Source organism: Canis lupus, chromosome 4, assembly GCF_003254725.2.
Source record: "Canis lupus dingo isolate Sandy chromosome 4, ASM325472v2, whole genome shotgun sequence".
In the NCBI taxonomy this organism is placed as follows: Eukaryota; Metazoa; Chordata; class Mammalia; order Carnivora; family Canidae; genus Canis; species Canis lupus.
The window spans coordinates 49,066,078-49,083,781 of NC_064246.1; the positions used below are offsets into that span (position 1 = coordinate 49,066,078).

The following is a 17,704-nucleotide window of genomic DNA, read 5'->3' on the forward strand; positions in this document are numbered from 1 at the left end:
TGTTTTCCAGCTCTCCTTGCAATTAAACGTGGCCAAATGTTTGCTGGGAGAACATGGGCTAATATCATAATCTAGGGCGCTTTGTAACATGTTGCTTCTTCATCTGGCTGTCGCAGGGATCCAGCCAGACTGGAAAGATGAGGTCAGAAACATAGGGGAACCTAGAACAAAGTTGATTTCAAGACATCAACATCTGCAAGTGGCTAAATGAGCAGAGCCTTTTACCAATCAGAACTACTTCACTTGGACTCTTTCATGACAAAGAAAAATGATTTGTACTGATACATATATGAGTAGGTATGTACAAACATGTGTATCTTTATTTACTAAAATAATTTTTAAAAATTAACTCCTAACATCTTTCAAGTTGTCACCTAAGATTTTTCATTCTAAGTTTAATGGCATCAAAATATTTCTGCCTAATTTATTATGTATGTTGTCTTTTAATTCATATTTTAATTAAAACTTTGGATCTGCATATTTTACTAATTCACTTTATAGAAATATTTAAAATTTATAATTCATATAAATTGAATGGCAGAGAATTTTTTAAGTCAAATGAACATGTCACATACCATAAATACTTTTTCAAATGTGAGATTGAGAAGGATAAAGAGAGATTTATGGATGATTGAGAAATAGTCAGTGGGAGAGAACAGAAATAGCTAAGAGCCTTTCAAGAGTTTTGAAAGTCAATTCTGCCATGATTCTATGCAGGAATAAAACTTCAGTGTTTCTCACTGGCTTACTGACTTTTTGTTTTTTCTCTTGGGCCTCTTCCTTAGCAACTATACACTCCAGAATTGTCCCTCTGTTCATTGCCTGTATGATTTATACCTAAGGGCAATGCATTCTGGCAAGATTCATCAGGCAGGAGAAATGCAACTCCTTTAGGAAGTGAGAGAAAGGCAATTGTGAAAGCATTGGTGGTTATGGTAAACTTGTGGGCAATGGGCTTTTTCAGGAAGATTAACCTTAGGGAAGTCTGTATTCAAAAGTAGATTTCAATATATATTCCTTAAAATCATTCATGCCTGTATATCCCGTAGAAGCTTTCTGTGTGTGTGTGTGTGTGTGTGTGTGTGTGTGTGTGTGTGTGTTCACAGCAAAACTTGTCCAATATGAAGACCAGCTTCTGACCTAGATCAGTGCTTCAGATAATGTGCTGTGTGGATCATGTGCCCTAGAAATAACTTGGATGTTTATTAAAAAGGAAGATACTGGAAAGCTCCTCTAAATTTGATCTATAACTCTGGAGGTGGGACCACAGAATCCTGTCCAAGTAATCCTGATACAGGGAGTCTGCTGTAGTCTGGATGCATAAAAAAAGATAAACTAGAATCTTTTCCCTATCTCTCAATATATATAAAAAAGAGATGTTCATAACTCCCAGCAATTTTCTCAAATACTCCTTTTCTTTTCTAATTCTGTCATACTCAGTCCAATTCTGTTCCTTTCATTCACCACTGAAACCTCCCACCACACATGAAGCACACCAAGCAAAAATGCCAGCCCCACCTATTCCCATTCTTGGTTATGTGAGTTAACCTTACAGTATTCTTCCCTTTCTTTTCTCAAAGGTTCTTCCCATTTTTATCTCTCAGTTTTATGTATTTCATCACAAGTGCTGGAGAATCAAGAGGGTAAAAATAGATTTGTCTCCAGGGGCAGATAAAAGGCAGACATTTTGATACAGAATGTGCTGGATTCGGTGCCCTTCATCCAGCTCCAGGAATTTCAGTGGCTGGAAAGCAACCTCATGGAAGACAGAGTCCAGAGATTTTAAGAATAGTATGAACCACAAAACTAATACATGAAAATTCACAGGTTCACTATGCCTTTCTAATTATCCTCCACATATACATGACCACATGAACACATGAGAGGGTTTTTACTGTTCAAATTGCAAGACTTAGAATTCTCTTTTTTTATTAGAACAATATGCAGAAAAAAATAGAAGAAACTCAATTTGGAAAACTGGATTCATTTATAAGTGATTTGACTGAGCTGTTTCCTGAAGAGCAAAATAAATATGAGGAGTCTTATGGACTAGGTTGTCTGGAAGCAGTTGCTGAGACTCGCAGTCTAGTACCAGAGGTACTAAAAGTACCAGAGGTTTATTAAGGTCAAAACAATGAAGAAAAGAACCAAAGGGATTGGGCAAAGGGAGAAATCTATTTGTCATGAAGGTACAATAAAGCTTCAGTGAACCCTGCCCCTCACCACCTCCAGGATCTTCAGGAGCTTATGGACACACAGTTATTCCAGTGTGGTCTAAAAAGGCAGGAGCAGGGTCTGTTTATCCCCACCTCTATCAAACACCAAATGTGAGTTGCCTTGGGCACAAGAATAGCTGGGAAGAAGAGAGTCCTCTCTGTGGCCAAGGCAGCTCCTGAATGAGCCTACAGCTGAAGGCTGTCTGCTGACCACATTCCCCCAATGTGGCAGCAAGCACTTCCGTGCAGGGCACCAGGGTCATATGTGTGCAAGTCCATCTTGAGAAGGAACAGTGGAATGAAAGGAGAGGAATAGAGAGAGACCCAAGAATGGTTTTGAAAATGGAGATACAGGAGCAATTTTGAAAAGGGTGTGAGCAATGGCAACAGTAGCTTCTACACTGGAATGCCTGGTTGGCGGGGGAGATAGATGGTGAAAAAAACGATGCTCTGTGCTCTGTTCAATTTAATTCTCTATGGGCATGTTTCAGCTTAAACAGCACCCCCTCAAGGAGCATTCCCTGACCCTAGCACCCCCAATTATACTTCATTACAACCATATTTTCCCTTTCAAAACATTCATCATACTCAGGATTATTTTTTCGATTCTTGCAGTCTCTGAGAAGCTGAAAATTTTATGAGGACAGGGAGGCATCTTTGTTGTTCATCACTGTTTCCTCAGTGCTTCATGTGGGAAAGGACGGTTATTAATGGTGGGGTTATTGATCACAAGAAGTGCTCAAGGTAAAGGATTCTAAAAATAACACCTAAAGTATGGATAACAGAACTAAATTATGGGTACTTCAAGTGGAATTGGAATATGGGTAACTGTTACTATAATAAATATGATCATAATTAACTTGAATGATACTCCATGCCAGGTATTATTTTAATTCTCAAAACAATCTGGAACAATCCATTTATGTGGAAAGGATATAACAATCTAATTATATTTCTTCACATGCAGGAACTCAACAACACAGAAGTTAAATAACTTTCCTAATTTCACATGCTTTGTATGTATTACAGATTTAAAACTGGCTCCCAATCCAGTGCTCTTAATGATTTTCCATTAGACCATTTTGCATTTGAGTTTGCCATCCATAATCACAATATGAGACCGTTTTTTCTCATTATCAGGATTTTTTTTTTATCAGGATTTTTTTTTAAGAAAATAGAGAATACGTGATTTTGTGTTTTCCCTGCTGAAAATGGATTCTCTTCCTTTTGCTCTTAAATCAAACAGGCACTTAGTAGTTACCCTGATCTCCTGTTAGCTGTGTTTGTCTTCTCTTATTCACCAAGGGACTCTGCAAACAGTATGAATGATTTAACATTGTCTTCTGTGGTTCTATAATGCAAAGATTAAAGTCATGGGATATAGCAGAGATCAACTTGGGTTCAACTCTCACCTATTTTGGGGCAAAACAAATTCGAACTTGTTTTGTCACTTGTAACTGGAAGTGATGATGATGATGATGAATCTTAATTACACGGTCACTTGACAAATAAATAAGCACGGTGCCTGTTACAGAGTAAGAAAATGGCATTGAGAAAAAAGCCTATTTTATTTTTTTCACTCTCATCCAAAATGTTTCCATGCTACTGATTGTACTGACTTAGAACTACTTGTTGTAAACTAATAGTAGCTAGTTAGGTTTATGTATGGTCAGTTGGATAATGGAACTTAAAAAAAATGATCCAACAGATAATCAATGCTATGATTCTCTTGGCTTATGCTTTTAAGTTTAGGGTTCAGTATTAGAGTTAAAGGTTCACCTGAGCAATGTGGTTGCTCAAGGTGAAAGTAACAAAGGTTGTAATAACCCTGAGGTTTCTTTACTTTATATTTTTACATTGCATTTAAATTCAATTTGCCAACATATAGTATAACACCCAGTGCTCATCTTATTATGTGCCCTCCTTAATGCTTATCACCCAGTTACCCCATGTTCCCACCCACCTCCCCTTCTGCAGAAGGAGAGTTAGGGATGTTTCCCGGAGTTAGGGATCTCTCATGGTTTGTCTTCCTCTCCCATTTTTCCCCACTCAGTTTCCCTCCTTTCTCTTATGGTCTCTTTCACTGTTTCTTATATTCCACATATAAGTGAAATCATATGATAATTGTGTTTCTTTGATTGACTTATTTCACTCAGCATAATAGAGTCTAGTTCTATCCACAATGATGTAAATGGTGGGTATTCATCCTTTCTGATTGCACTACTGGGTATTTATCCCAAAGATATAACCCTGTTTTTATTCACATATGGCAGACTGTGAATCCAGTGTAAAACTTCAGAATTTCACCAGGTCTTGATAAGTTTCTTAATTTTTTTTTTTTTAGTATCTTTATGCTGTAAGCAGTGTATTGTCTCCTGTTCTGTTCTAGCCTAAGGCCAACCATTCTCCTGTCAGAGTTCACAGCACACACTGCTAATCATTGAGTTTTTCTTTCCAGCTGAGCCTTGACAGGTCCTCCAAATCCTTCTCCAGCAGCCAAACAACTGATTGGAGTTGGGCTGAAAACCATGTATTATTCCAGGAATAGGAAATCAGAAAAGTGACGTTAGTAAGAGATAAAAGAATTAGGTAAGGCTTTATAAGTGCAGTCAGACTTTACTTTGGCCTTGACTTAAAAAGACAATGTAGAAAAGAAGAGTTTATTTCAATATTCTGATCCTAGTCTGTACCACTTTGCAACATTTATGTATTAAAATATGCCATCCATTATTTGATTTGCTATCCATATCTCTAATAAGGGAGTAAGACAGGTTTATTTTTTTAAGATTTTATTTATTTATGACAGACATAGAGAGAGAGAGAGAGAGAAAGAGAGAGAGCAAGAGACACAGGCAGAGAGAGAAACAGGCTCCATGCAGGGAGCCCGATGTGAGACTCGATCCCAGACTCTGGGACCATGCCCTGAGCTGAAGGCAGATGCTCAACCACTGAGCCACCCAAGCATCCCAAGACAGGTTTTATACTAAGTTATTATTCATGTGTTCCTATCCTAATAAAGTTAATTTTGTTTTTCATCTCTACCACATGTGGGAATACTCATTACCACAGATGACAAACATATAGCTTTCTTTAATTAATTGCTAACATCATTTTGAGCAGCCATCATATGCTTCCAATAGTGAGAAATAACAGATAAAAGACAAAATAAGGGAATTTGGGAGGGATAGAAATTAGAGATTTTAATTTTCTGCTTTCTCACGTCTCTCTGAAAACTTGATAAAACCTATAGACTCTCATGCTAAGAAATACATACTCGTTGAGAATTTTAAAGTATGTGTATGGTCTTACTGACCACTAGATGCATCTATGGATCACAACGGGGTAACCTTTGCTAGACTTGTGGCTTCCCAGAGTAAGAAATCAGATTACTAATGACCAATGTTTGAACGAGATTATGATTTTTCCAGTATTACAGCATCTTATGGGGCATGATAGATTCTAAGTGGACGGAAGTTTCTTCAAACTTCTCTTAATCATTTTAGAGCACATTTTTGTATATATTTATTGGAGTTCGATTTGCCAACAGATAGCATAACACCCAGTGCTCATCCTGTCAAGTGCGCCCCTCAGTGCCTATCACCCAGTCACCCCATCCCCCAACCCACCTCCCTTCCACCACCCCTGTTCATTTCCCAGAGTTAGGTGTCTCTCATTTTCTGTCACCCTCACTAATATTTCCCACTCATTTTCTCTCCTTTCCTCTAGAATCCATTTCACTATCTTTTATATTTCCCATATGAATGGAACATATAATGTTTGTCCTTCTCTGATTGACTTACTTCACTCAGCATAATACCCTCCAGTTCCATCCACGTTGAAGCAAATAGTGGGTACTTGTCGTTTCTAATGGCTGAGTCATATTCCATTGTATACATAGACCACATCTTCTTTATCTATTCATCTTTCAGTGGACACCGAGGCTCCTTCCACAGTTGGGCTATTGTGGACATTGCTGCTGTAAACATTGGGGTGCAGGTGTCCCAACATTTCACTGCATCTGTATCTTTGGGGTAAATCCCCTGCAGTGCAATTGCTGGCTCATAGGGTAGTTTTATTTTTAATTCTTTGAGGAACCTCAACACAGTTTTCCAGAGTGGCTGCACCAGTTCACATTCCCACTAACCGCGCAAGAGGGTTCCCCTTTCTCCACATCCTCTCCAACATTTGTTGTTTCCTGCCTTGTTAATTTTCACCAGTCTCACTGGTGTGAGGTGGGATCTCATTGTGGTTTTGATTTGTATTTCCCTGATGGCAAGGGATGGGGAGCATGTGTTTGTTGGCCATGTCTATGTCTTCCTCTGTGAGATTTCTGTTCATGTCTTTTGCCCATTTCATGATTGGATTGTTTGTTACTTTGCTGTTGAGTTTAATAAGTTCTTTATAGATCTTGGATACTCGCCTTTATTTGATGGTCATTTGCAAATATCTTCTCCCATTCTGTAGGTTGTCTTTTAGTTTTGTTGACTGTTTCTTTTGCTGTGCAGATGCTTTTATCTTGATGAAGTCCCAATAATTCCTTTTTGCTTTTGTTTCCCTTGCCTTAATAGATGTATCTTGCAAGAAGTTGCTGTGGCCAAGTTCAAAAAGGGTGTTGCCTATGTTCAATGAAGCTCAAAAATAGATATAAAGGTAAAAGAATAAATATATAGTAAAAATTGCTTAAACTATATCTTCATATGGCACTTTCCCATAAATACATATATTGTCATTTAAACAAGAATTGGATTATACTTTCACTTAGTCTGATTTTTTAATGATTTTTTAAAAATATTTTATTTATTAATTTTTTTAGAGAGAAGGAGAAAGAGCAGGAGGAGGAGCAGAGGGAAAGGGACAAGCAGACTGTGCTGAGCTCGGAGTCAGAGTCAGGGTTCCATACCAGGACCCTGAAATCTGAGCTAAAACCAAGAATCTGATGCTTTACCAACTGAGCCACCCAGGTACTCCATGATTGTTTTTTTTAAATATCATGTTTAGTATGGAGTTTTTTCAGTTTTTTCATAACATTAATTACTAGATATAAATTTAGAAACTTATTTGACTGTTTTCCCACATTATGAACCAGAGATTGGTTTCTTGATTAGAGGAATGCTTATTTTTAAGGTTTTTGATATGAGTGATGAGTCTCTATTGGCAACAATCTTTCTGCTATTGGCATATATTTTTGTGAAAATGTCAGTTAAGATTTCCTGCTCTGCCTTAGAAAAATAATGATCATGGGACCCAAAGTAGGCAATCAAATGTTATTTCTTTGAAATGTGAAAATGAATAGTTGCGTCAAAAATATTCTTAGACAAAAATAAAAAAAATAAAAAATAAAAAATAAAAAAATAAAAAATAAAATATTCTTAGACATGGTTTATTTTATTTCAGGCTCCCTGAAGGATATTCATTAGCCCCTGCTTCCTATACCTCCACTCAGTGCTTTTCTGGCTCTAGTTGATCCTGTTCCCTCCAGTTCTTTGAACTTTGAGGCATCCTAATATTAAAATCCTTATCTGCCTCTTTTGGTTAGAGTCTATTTCTAATGTCTCATATAAGGATTCTGAAGGAGAGCATTCTTGTTTTTTAAGTTTCTCTCCATCAGGGTCAAATCAGCTTCCATTCCTATCAATAGTATATGAAAGTGTTAAGGTAAATTTCTGAAAGAAATGAAAAAAAATCCAAATGACAAATGTGAACTGGCAATGTTTTATTTAGAATTTGTTTGATCAGAAACAACATTCTTTCTTTCATTGAAACCAATAATTCTGGGTGTGCAGTTAATATCGCAGTGAATAAATGAAATCTCAACCTCAAAATTAGACTCAATTTTTGATGGAGGCATAGTTCCTTCAGCAAACACGAGTGTTCTTATTATGTTCTGTGGAGATTTTCTTTTTAACAGTGTGCTTGGATCTCCTTTGGAGTCACTTTGAAACTTGTCCAATCTTGCCAGCAAGTGATCATCAACTAGATGTTTCTATGAATAAACATCTAATTTATTGCAATGATTTGCAGATATAATTTTGACTCTCTATGTGTATCTTTATTAACTGTATATAGCAGCAATGAATATATGATCATAAAAAATAGCAACGTATGTATTATTTTAAGTGGTAATTAGGAAGCAAATTACCTGTGAAACGGATGGAATGATTGTTAGGGTCTAATGGGCTTGAATAACATTATTTACGTTTGAAGTTAAATCTAAATGTAGGGCAGCCCCGGTGGCTCAGCGGTTTAGCGCAGCCTGCAGACCAGGGTGTGATCCTGGAGACCCGGGATCAAGTCCCAAATCGGGCTCCCTGCATGGAGCCTGCTTATCCCTCTGCCTGTGTCTCTGCTTCTCTCTCTCCCCTGTGTATTCTCATAAATAAATAAATAAATAAATAAATAAATAAATAAATAAATAAATCTAAATGTAAAAGAACAAAGAATTTAGCCAAAGGAAAATGCAGGTATTTAGGTATGAAAATGATATGATTACTGACACTAAATGAAGATAGTTGTTGAGAACAGATTAAGATATTCCCTTCCTTGGGAATGGAGGCAGAGAAGGAAATCTTTAATTAAGGCATGTGTGTGCCTATGTGCAGGGGATGCTGGGAGTCTCCAACAGCAATAAACCTTTAAAAATAAATTGATTCAACTCAAAATAGAAGATGGTGTTTAATCAAGGTAATATATATCTAGGATTATGAGGAGTAGGTATACTAGTAATTATTGGTGGAAAAAAGTATACCTTAATTTGAAATGTTGACAATATTGAGGTAGAGGGAGTTTACTACCATTTCAACTAAAATAATATTGAGCTACAGAATCAGCTCTGTACTGTGATCATTCCATTGAAAAATACATTCAGTGGAAAATAATATATGGTAAAGGAGATGTGTATGTTGATTTTGGCAGCAAAGTACCTACATTTGAAAACAAACTCTACTAATTATTGGCAAACTAGCTAATCATCTCAAGTCTCCATTCCCTAAAACTTAAAGTGAAATCTAATGCAACTAGTCTCTGTATTTTTGTGAAGTTTAAATGTACATAGTGGTCTAACATTTGTAAGTATTCCAAAATGGTAAACTTCTATTATCTTAAAATGATCAAAGGATTTTCACTCATGTCTTATGTTTTACAATTGTGATTGCTGTGCATTAAACCATTATGTTTCAAACCAGATTAATTGCTAATTTATATCAGGGTTTGTTATTAATGATACTGTTAACATACTCTGTTTTGGAGGACTGTCCTATGCCTTGCAGTGTGTTTACCAGCATCCCTGACCTCTACCCACTCAATGCTCATAATAGCCTCCCTCCCTTCCTGTCCTGATAATAAAAAATGTCTCCAGATATTGCCAAATGCCCACTGGTTGTGAACCACTGAACTAGGTAAAATGGTTGGTTAATGGTTTTTGGAAACCATTTCATGGATTTTATTATTATTATTAAAGGCAGGTGCTAAACCGCTGAGCCACCCGGGCTACCCAATTATTATTCTTTTAATGACCATGTGTATGTGTTCACGTAGAAGAGTATTCACTAACATTTTCTAGTAAATAAAAAAAATTACTGAATTGTAATATGACAGTAAACACCTGTGAAGGCAGTCACCCATCTTTGAAATACTGTCATGGTTGAAACTTAAGTGGATGGTCCAATGTGTATTGTATGCTTAACTCCATCCATCCTCATCTTTCATGGCACCTGAGGGATCCTCTTAGAACACAAACTGAAAACCACTAGCTCAGAGGAAGGACCCAGAGGGGAGGAATCAAGATGATAATTAGAAAACAATTGAGCTAAATCTTAAGTGTATCCTATGTATAAATCAGATGCTAACTTTCACTGTGGAATCAAAGCCAATGGATTCTGAGTAACACTGTTTCTGTACTTTTATGATATTTTTAGCTGCTGAACTTCTCTTACTAGAGAAATCACGTCTATCTCAAATGTGGTGCTAGGTATCATCAGTACAGAGAAGTTTTCATCAGAATCTTTGATCAGTAGCATGATAGGGGATTCATCTATGTATCTTTTTTTACTATATCCCAAGGCACTTTGAAGACTGTGTATGGCACATTAAGTGTATGAAAAGTATTTTTAGAATACATGAGTGAATAAGTTAAAGGTGAAAGAATTTATCTTATTCAACTTCAATCACTCTCCTACCTGCTCGAAGGGTTCTGGGCATCTCTCCCAGATGAGAACCTATAATTTAGGTTGTCAGATAAAATTTACAATGCCTGGTTAAATTTGAATTCCAGATAAACAATCTTTTAAAAAACATTTTAATATTACCCTTTACCACATTTGATGCATATTTATATTTTAAAAATATTGTTTTATCTGAAATTCTAATTTAACTGTTCATCCTGTATTTTTACTTGCCAATGCTGGCAACTATACCTGAAAATCTTTAATCAATCTTCTTTGCTCATAAGCTTTCCCTCCTCCTAGAATATTCTTCCCTCCTATTACAGCCTTTCTCTTTTTATTTACCTTTCCTTGTCATCTCCAACTAGTTCTTCAAATGTCAGCATCAATACTGCATTCCATGAAAATCTTTATTGCTTTTCCACAACAAATTGGACTCTCTATATTATATGGCATAATAGTACCCTGTAGTTCTTCATGATATGTTTCATAATCAAAATTAAATTATTATATATATATTTATTGGTTTACTATGTTTTTCTCAAGCTAGAGTTTAAACCCCATGCCAACAGGATCCAGATCTTTTTTATTAAATGCTACAGTTCCAGCAGCAGTTATTAACAGCTTCATTATTAGTGAAATGAATATTTTGATGCTATTCATCTGGAATAGTTCTGCTATTGGCTTGATGTATTATTAGAACAAAACAAAATAATTTTTTTGCATGGAACGGAAAACAATTTCTGCATAGAATGAAATACTCAAACACCCATTAATATTGAAATATCCAAATATCCATTAATATTTTGATGTTAGTGTTTAAAAAAAGAGCTAAATTCAACATTAATCAATTTATTCACTCAAATATGCATGGGAATTAGTGGCAAATACATACTTCACTAAAAATGGGCCATTTAGTTTGTGTTCAAATAGTTGACCTTTTTTCTTAACTCATTCTCAAGTCCCCAAAACCATGTCCCTTACCACTGAGCGTGAATCAACAAACTGTTTTGAGGGCTTGAAATACCATAGAACCATAGTGTTTCCCATTGGAAGGGAACTTAGAATCATCTAGCATAGCCTTTTCTGAAGGGGATTACGTAAAACATCCTTTCTAATGTGCTTTATGTTAAGAGGTATCCGGGATCAAGTAATTTGGAAACACTCTACCCAAAGCCCGTGGGGATATTCATTATCAACAATGATTAATAAGTATTCTACAGTAAAGAAAGTCGTTTATCTGATACTATACCCACCATTACTTAAGATTATGTGAATGAGAAATTTTTTTTTTTATTTATAAACATCCACAAAACTTTGTGAAATGTTTATCTGTGTGAGAAAATTGAGGCATAGAATGGGTAATTAACTTTTCCAAATGTATGCAGTTATATGTAAGTAGAAAACAAGTCCCCTGATACCTACTCCATATTCCAGCTGTCAATTTGAGAAGTTCACATTGGGAATTATTTGAATGTGGATATGTTTCTCTCAAATGTAAAAGGATATTAATGATGATATGACTCTAATTTTCCTATGTGAAGTGCTTATGAGATGTATGTTTTTTGTTTCATTTTCTTTTCTAGCATCACAGTAGAGATAGACAAAGTAGAAATAAAAATCTATGTTGGATGATCTGGTACAAATTTCTAAAGGGAAAGAATACTCAAAAATATTTCTTCTCCATATATTTCATTCTGCATACATGAACCAAATCCCCCCCCCAAAAAGAAATATCTATTATGTGCAAAACACTATTCAAAAAACTGGAGATATGGATGTGAAGAGGAAAGTCAAACTCCCTTTTCTGTCTAGAAAAGTGACATTTAAAGTAGAGTGTGTGTGTGTGTGTGTGTGTGTGTGTGTGTGATATTATTTTAGAAAATGATTTGAGCCACAAAGACTATTAGAGTATGACAAAAGTACATAATGTGTATTTTAAATAGAATGGTCAGGAAAGACCTCCATAAAAGTAACATTTAAATACACTCTTGGTTGAATTTAGGAAAGAAGTGAAGATATTCTTGCTGAGGGAGCAACAAATGAAAATGTTTAGGAATGGGAGTAAGCTTGACACTTTTGAAGACAAAACAGGAAATCAATGCCTCTAAAGTAAAGTGGGAGAAAGACAGTAGTTGGTGATGATGTTGGGGAATTATGTAAGGCCTTACAGACCATGATACTGAATTTAAATCATATATTATAAAGGAATAGTGAGTCATTTGAGTCTTTTGATCATATTGTCATGGTCAGTCATTTCTTCATTCTCTTTTTTGTTAGAAGACAGTATGCAATCAGTAGTTGGTGTCTGTCTTGTTCACTGCTTATATCCCTCTTATCTAGCATAGCACATATATAAAGCATTAGGCATTCATTAAGCATCTGTGGAGTCTAAATGAATATAAATATGATCCCACAATGTTAGTGAAACTGTATTTCTGCTATGAAGGGGCAAAAGCTAAAGTGATTAGAATTTAGAATCAAAGACATGTATTTGTACCAAAATAGATGACTTGGGCAGTATTCTTTTTCCCCATGAGCCCTCCTTATTTTCATAAGGGAAATCAACCAAGATGCAAATGCTATTACTTCAGGCTGTGCCTTTGTAGACTAAACTTTGTCCTTCAAACAGAGTGCTCATGTTAATTATAATAGAACAGTGGGGAATATTAAAGGCTTAAGATATTCTGCAGGTTTACATCACCAAAATACATCAAATTGAATATTTGGCAAGTTTCTCTTTATAACTGAATTGGCTCAGCTTTCATTTAAGGTAACACATTAAACACAAAGTAAAAGGACTTCTGCTTGGAGTCTGCAAAAAATGTTAATCTAGATCTTCCCAGCCAATATCAAGGAACTTCATTAATCAAAATGAAACTATTATTAAAGCCTCTAATATTTACATAGCTTTGTGCTAAATGTTGTGGAAACTCTTTTCATGATTCTGTCCTGTACTTTGGGGAATTTTCCTCTTCCTGACCCTTTCTCTAATTTTTATCCTAGGAAACTGTTATTTATTCTTTATAACCCAGATTAAATCTCTGTTTTGTGCAAAATTCATTGCCCATCTTTTATGTCCTCATAACTCTTCATCCATAGAACTTCTTACATTTTCCAGAATTCATCATTTCACAAATTCATCATGTCCACTTGATTGAGACCTTTCCTAGGTGGATTCTAATACATCTTCTCCATATCCTCAAATATTAGTCAGGGTCTAGGATGTGATGTGCTCCCAGTAAATATGAGCTCAAAGAAGGGCTGTGAAGTTAATGTAGTAAAGATACAGTTCTTGTTTACAAGGAACTTCTATCATATTCAAGCTAGAATATGAATTTAATAAAATAAATAGAATTCATTTATTAAAATGTTAATAAAATAATGAGAAAAACAGTAAGGTACCAAACTTTCTGGATACAGTTCAGAAAAGAGATTATAATTACTGCAGAAAAACTTCATTAAGACAACTTGAGGATGGGCAGCCTGGGTGGCTCAGAGGTTTAATGTCACCTTCAGCCCTGGGCGTGATCTTGGAGACCTGGAATCGAGTCCCACATCGGGCTCCCTGCATGGAGCCTGCTTCTCCCTCTGCCTGTGTCTCTGCCTCTCTCTCTCTCTGTGTCTCTCACGAATAAATAAAGTCTAAAAAAAAAAAAAAAGACAACTTGAGGTGATTGTCTCACATACAGTAGATAGAGGTGATTTAACAAATATCAGTGGAGGTTGTTAAATTGATACTTGCCTGTGTAACTGAAATGACCTTGATACTGAGGAAAATAGCACTACAATTGATAAGATTGATACCTACTTTGAATTCACTGTTCTAATAATTAAACAGGGGCTCTTTACAGAGTTTGTTGGGGGAAGAAATGAACTACACAAAATTTTGTGTACTTTAACTTGAGCTAAATTAACTGGCCACTAGCAATGATTTTGAAGATTAATTTCTCTTGAAGAACAAAACCAAAAAGGTGTTTGGAGAGAAAACTAGCTTCAGAGCACAACAAAGAAGTAGCTTTCTGCCATCTGATTCCTTTTCTTTTTTGCATGGTAATAAGCACTGCTTGGCAGCTTAAATTCAGTACCAAAATTTAGAACCAAGGTGCTACAAATTAAGTAAAGGGTTAAATAAATCAATTAGTGCACATTTACATAATATTTTCTATTTGTCTAGATTGCAGTCCAGGTCTTTTGATTATGCTGGAAGCATAATCCTTGCTTCACATTCATGGATAATTTCGATCTTTCTCTGGAGATGAATGAACACATAAGGATGAGAGAACAAGTTAATGTTTATTATGTTGCTACTTTCTATATTGACCACACTGATCAAATTAGGTAGAGGTAAAGTTTTCTCAGATATGATGGTATGAATTAACCTTTTATAGACTGTGAGGACAGAGTGTCTGGTGTATTTGAGTCCTTAGAAAAACTACCTTTGACTAGAGTTAAGACCCAGTACTGTGGGACTAATTTATAATCTACAGGATTGTAATAAATGATGTAGTTAGATGTTTTGTTTTGTTTGTTTTGTTTTAAGGACAGGAAGAAAACAAGTGAATTTAAGTTGGAGATAGCACTTTTATATTCACTAATAGAATTTGATTTAGGGTGGTGGCTCCATATAATTAGGCTAGGAAATTAAAAAAAAAATGTTTGAACTAACCATTTGTGGAAAGGAGAAAAATATAAACTAATTTTTACAGATTTTTTTCTTTGTCTTTTAATTTTTCTCTTTTTCTTCTTCTTTTCTTTATTTTTTTCCCCTCTTCTCTGTATCCTCCTAACCTTTCTCCTAGTTTACTTGCTTTCTCCTGAAAAGTGATGATAAGATAAAAAAATATATAAGGGCTGAATATCAATCTCAATTGTCTGTATGATAGGTTTATATCAAATTACTTAGATGAAAGATACCAATGTTCCTTTGACATAATGGCAAATCAGATTTTGAGTGCTTTATGTAACATGCTGGTAACCGAAAAAAAAATATTTTTGAGGAACAGTTTTCAAGAAAATTCACTTTTTCTCTTAATATGTTATGAAATTGAGAGCTTTGATGTAAGTTCACTTCACTAATGCTGCATCATAAAGTACCTTACCTTCTTACTCTACACTCTGTTCTGTTAGAAGGCTTAGCTGACAATTGTGATTTTCTGAGGAATGGCAACTGATCAAGGAGAAAGTCGCAGTCAGCGGTGTTGCCATGGCATGTTGTTGTTGGTGAGGATTCATGGAGTGCACTTTTCATGGGCAGATGAATATGTGCCTGCTAAAGATTGGCCCTGAAGGAGAATGACGTCAGTTCAGCACCTGCCCTTCTGCAACATGCTGGGCCCTTTGATTACTGGAAATAGCTACACTGAGTGGTCTGGGCTGGCCTGGGATATAACAGCTGCTGTGTTCTTTTCCTTCCCCTAGAAGAACACAAATGACTGTGTTTAGGAAAGGGGTCTGAGTAGAAAGCAGATTTCTCACTTCGTGTGTTTTTCATTGAGTTCACCACTATTATCCACATAAGGAGGTAGGCATAGTTGGCCATGACCTGGAACACTCTTAAGAGGTTTTACTAAATTTAAAGAATTGGTTTAAAATCTGAGTACATGAAACTACAAAGGGTATGGTGGGACGCACTTGGAATGATATTTGTTCTCCCTATTGTGATTTCTGATAAATTAGTGATGTCAACACTATCCGAACCAATTTTACTTGTAAGATACGGTGCCTAGGACCATAAAGCTTTTGAAGGGCTCTGACGATGTTTAAAATAATATATAAAACTCACTCGCACATATATGAAAACAGAGAAATTAAAATTAGTAACTGTTAAATTGTTCACAAATCATTTTCTGGCAATTAGACAATTATGGTTCACTGCAATTCTTATATAAATGTAAAAATCATACAGAATAATCAACCCTAATAAGGTTAAAGTTATTTAAAAAATGATGTACCTCATAAACTGAAAATCATGAAACTTAGAACATTCACTTTATTTATTATAATTATGACTTTTATGGGTTTGTGCATATATTTTAATATGCCTAATACAACATGGGGTATGGACTCCCAGCATAGAAATATATGGACCCTGAAGGTCCTAAAATGGCCCTGCTCTCATCTATTTGCATAAAAATTATGAATTCTTTTTCTTTGTCACCCATACATTTATGTCTTTCTCTTCCCAAGCCACCAGAGTCTGCTTCACCACTGTCATCTGAATCACTCCAATTTTTTAGCAATAGTTCTTTCTGCCTCCAACAGTGCCTCTCTCATAAATAGTTCCTACTGCTGCTTAATGAAATCACCCATATAATTCTGACCTTGTTTATCCTTCTCAGTGGCTTCTAGTGCTATCAGAGTAAAATTCAATCTTTTTAACATGGAGAAAATAACCTCCCAGCCAACCCACTTCCATATACTCCTCTTTCTCAATCCCAACCATTGGCTTCTCTTTCCCATGTGCAAACACTATCTTTTACTCATATGGAATTTCTTGTAGTTCTTTAAATAGCCAACATTTTTGTCTCCTTTGGGCTTTTGCATGTGATGTTCTCTCTAATGGAAACATTTCCTTGTTCTTCACCTTTTTGTAAAATGGATAACATCTCATCTTCGTTGAGATTTTAACTTATAAAACACTTTTTCTGCTTCCCAATTGCTTCTCAGCCTTTTGGCTAAGATCAAGTGTAGTATCTACTTCCCAAGATAAATTGGGTGATGGTTTTATTGGCTGCTAAATCTCTTCCCCTTTCCCTTCTTGAGCCCTCCTCTTTCCAATCATAATATTCTATTAATAGTTCTGTCATTATGCTGTGTTGCTTGTTTGCTTGTTTTGGTTCTTTCTATATGATATTCAAGTCTCCTTCTCTGTATTTTTTTATACTATTTTCCTCTTTGGAATTCCCTAGCTCATTCTTTTAGCATTTAACTATTATGCATTCTCCAAAGTCTTTAATTCATGCCACCTCCAAGAAGCCCTCTCTGGTTACTGCTCTGAATTGTAACAAGAAATAATTCTCAGAACACATAGCACACATTATGTATATAATTTATTCAACATTTGTCATATACTGGGCAGCCCGGTGGCTCAGCGGTTTAGCACTGCCTTCAGCCCAGGGTGTGATCCTGGAGACCCAAGATCCAGTCCTACATGGGGCTCCCTACATGGAGCCTGCTTCTCCCTCTACCTGTGTCTCTGCCTCTCTCTCTCTCTCTCTCTCTCTCTCTCTCTGTCTTTCATGAATAAATAAATAAAATCTTAAAGAAAAAAATTTGCCATATACTTCTCTGAAACATTGCTGGTGTCTTGTCATATATGTTTATTCA

The 17,704-nt window shown here is 35.7% G+C and overlaps 1 pseudogene; it reads left to right on the forward strand.

Annotated features, from left to right (window-relative positions):
• Positions 1–17,032: 17,032 nt before the first annotated feature.
• LOC112652054 (U2 spliceosomal RNA) lies at positions 17,033–17,122 on the forward strand (annotated as a pseudogene).
• The last annotated feature ends 582 nt before the right edge of the window (positions 17,123–17,704 follow it).